The 3821-nt window shown below is 30.6% G+C and overlaps 1 long non-coding RNA gene across 1 annotated transcript; it reads left to right on the top strand.

The window, feature by feature from the left end:
* The first annotated feature begins 1161 nt into the window (after window positions 1–1161).
* On the top strand, window positions 1162–3474 carry LOC142614721 (uncharacterized). Its single transcript, XR_012840527.1, has 3 exons — window positions 1162–1375; window positions 2210–2280; window positions 3234–3474. It is a non-coding gene; the product is annotated as an uncharacterized LOC142614721 (long non-coding RNA).
* Window positions 3475–3821: the final 347 nt, after the last annotated feature.

Here is a 3821-nt window from a genome sequence, read left to right as displayed (position 1 = left end):
GACTTAAATAAGCATCTAGATCATGGAACATCAGATTTGATCAAGCAATCAAGTCATTTGGTTTTGAACAAAATCTTGATGAACCATGTGTGTACAAAAGACATTGAGATAAATTAGTAATGTTCCTAGTGCTTTATGTTGATGATATTCTACTTACTGGAAATGATGTAGGGGTAATGTCATCAATTGAAGTTTGGTTGTCAAGTCAATTTGATGTGAAGGACTTGGGCAAAGCTAACTTTATTCTAAGGATCAAGCTTGGGCGAGATCAAATGAATAAGATGTTAGGTTTGTCACAAGCTAGATATATAGATAAGGTTTTAGATCGGTTTAGCATGCAAAACTCCAAGAACGGATTACTTCCTTTTAGACATGGAGTTCCTCTATCTGACGACCAAAGACCTAAGACTCAAGAGAAAGAAAATATGATGAGACAAGTTGCCTATGCTTCTGTGGTAGGAAGTCTCATGTATGACATACTTTGTACTAGACTAGATATTTGTTATTCAGTTTACATGGTCAACCAATATCAATCAAATCTAGGACTAAAACATTGGCAAGCTGTAAAGCATATTCTCAAGTATCTTAGGAGAACGAGAGATTATATGCTTGTTTACCGTTGTGAGGATTTGATTCCCATTGGCTACATGATTCAGATTTTCAGTCAGATCTTGATTTCAGAAAGTCCACTTCAGGTTGTGTATTCACCTTAGGAGGTGGAGCCATAAGTTGGAGGAGTGTTAAGCAATCTTGTATTGCTGACTCCACCATGGAAGCTGAATATGTTTCTGCTTGTGAAGCAGCAAAGGAGGCTGTTTGGCTCAAGAAATTCCTTTCTGATCTTGGTATTATAAGAATTGAGCAAGTTCCTATTACATTGTTCTGCGACAATAGTGGAGCAGTTGCACAATCCAAGGATCCAAGGAATCACAAGAAAGGAAAGCACATAGAAAGAAAGTATCACATCATTCGACACATTTTTGCTTGTGAAGATGTAGTAGTCGCAAAGATTGATAATGCAAAGAATCTAGCTGATCCCTTTACCAAGGCCTTTCCCCAAAGGACTTTTAAGTCACATTTGGAGGAAATGTGAGTTAGATTAGTGCACAATAGTCTTTAAGGCAAGTGGGAGATTGTTAGGACACGTTGTAATACCCCACATAATTTTTATTTAAGAGTTTTCTTTAAAATATAATTGTTGGGCTATAGGCTTTCTTTTAATTGTTATTGCAGCCCACTACCCACTAAGCCCACATCTTATAATACAAGCTACAGAATAGAGGAAGAGATAGTCAGGGTTTTATCTAAGAGGCTAAGAGGTGTTTTCCTTGGAGTTAGAACACGTACAATTGAAGAGACAATCAGATTATTCAAGGTAAGATTTCTCTCAATTAGAAACAAGAAAAAAATTAGAATTTTATTAGGTTATTTAGAAATTTGATTTTGATCCTAAAATTTATATTCTAACGTTTAGATTTTCCGTTGGATTAGATATTAGATTTGAGCCAGTGGGATTTCACGAATCAATATTTTTTGTTTAAGTTTTCTTTTGGATCTGTACATATAATGAATAGATTGAAGTCAAACAATTCGGCCCTCCTTCTTTCATTGAATTGATATATATATATATATATATATATATATATATATATATATAATGGTTAAAGAAGGTTAAAGAAGAAGTCAAAGAAGGGGGCTACATCCTACGTTGGATTTGTGTGTATATATATATATAAAGGTTAAAGAAGAAGTCAAAGAAGGTGGCTATTGATCTGTAGTTGGATTTGTATATATATATATATATATATATATATATATATATATATATATATATATAATGAATAGAAGAAGTCAAATATTTCGACTGTGGTTTCTTTGCCTCTGGACTTATGCTATGCCGTGTTGTATATATATATATATATATATATATATATATATACATATTAGGATATTAGGATAGTTGTAAAGTTTTCTATGGTAGATATATATATATATATATATATATATATATATAATATGGCTTGGTTGGGGTTATGTATATTAACTTAAACTCTAAAACTTTAGCTGATGCCTCTGGGTTCTGATAAATTACTTTGCATTAGTGCTATTATTAGTTCAGCAAAGTATTTTACTAGTGAGTCAATTTTTATAGTTTAGTAAAATTTATATTTTGTAGAGGATATTGAGTAATTTTCGTAATTGATTATAGGTCCGATTTAAGAGTGTCTTGAGGCTCTTTGGAGATTATTTTGGCTGGACTTTCAGAGTGATTTGAGTGCGGTAAGTAATTATGCATAATATGCACAAGTTTTGCTCTTTAGGTTCTTAGAAGTTAAAGATTTTCAAAGTTATATTTTTAAGCTTACATTTTTTTAAAAAGTTTATCAAAAAGCATTTTTACTCTATTGAAAGAGAAATTTTAATTGGCTTTTAAATAATGTTTTAAAAGAAATTTCGAATTTTGAATAACGTTTTGAATGTCTAAATCCCATTTAAAAGATGATTTTTAACTAAACTATTTTCTGAAAATAATTGAGTTTCAAAGTAAGTTTTCTAGAAAGATTTTTGTTCTTTAAATTGTTTTAAACTAAGTGATTTCGAAATCATATTCTTGTTTTTTTTTTCAAATGGTATTTAAGACGTTCCTTTTAGCAAACTAGATTTTCAAACTTATTCAAGAATTGTAAAAATACTTATATAAACTCTTCAGTTCCTATTCGTTCCCTAAGAGAGTCAAGCATCTTTTGATTTATGTTTCAATTTGATATTGTGATATTCAATATATCTTTATTGTTGGAACAATTGTTAATATTGAGAAAATTATTATATGTATAAACTTTATTGTTTGTGATATGTGACTCAAAATGAGTGTTTTTAGAATTGATCAGATATATATGTGTAAATCCGCTCACAGGATTGTATGTGAGGATATGTGTTGATCCCTTACCAGCAGGGGTTAGATGTTGGTATCCGCTCACAGGATTGTATGTGAGAATATGTGATGTGTATATGTGACACTGTGCTCTGATCAATTATTTGTATGTGTTTCCAAAAGACTTTAAGATATGATTATATGTGTATTAAGTGATTCTTTACATGTTTTGAAAACTATATTGGATATTTTGAGTGAAATTGTGAAATCAAACTCGTGCTTTGTTTGACTCTATTCCGTTGTGTATTCTGGATAATTACTTACTAGATGTGTGGCTCACCCCATCAATTAATATTTTCAGATTAAAGTATAGTTGGGAATTAGAACCTTTGGACCGCTTGTGAGGTGCAAGGTAGAGCGTGGAAGTTGCAGGCGGCTTCAGTGTTACTTGAAGACTCATTAAATTTTAGTTACCTTTGTTTTGTAGTTCACATTTTATATAGTGGAGTTTATTTTCAATTTGTGGAGTTTTGAAAAGATTAATAGTTATTATTATTTTTATTTTCTGCTTAGACTTCACAATATTTTGGAGATTATTATAAATTGTGGATTTTGTTTATTATAAGAGGTTTATCAGAAGCATTGTTTATTTGGAGTTTTATTGAATTAAGCTTAAATAAATTAGGTTTATTGAGCTAAGTAAGGTTAGCAAGATAATCAGGTATCTAAATTCATGTCTCATGGATTTGGGTCCTGACACACGTGCCCTTAAATCCTATTGTATAATGTTATGTATGACATTATGTATGACTTAATGTTGTGGTTAATAAAATTGTTTTATTATTATCTAAAATAATAGTAACACGAATATTGGGACATTACAATATAGTCCATGAGATGCATTGTATGTGATTTATGTGAAAAGTCACAAAAGATATAAATCACAAGT

This window comes from Castanea sativa, chromosome 11, assembly GCF_040712315.1.
Source record: "Castanea sativa cultivar Marrone di Chiusa Pesio chromosome 11, ASM4071231v1".
Lineage (NCBI taxonomy): Eukaryota > Viridiplantae > Streptophyta > Magnoliopsida > Fagales > Fagaceae > Castanea > Castanea sativa.
The sequence above is the reverse complement of the archived record's forward strand: the minus strand, read 5'-3'. Positions and strand labels throughout refer to the sequence as shown.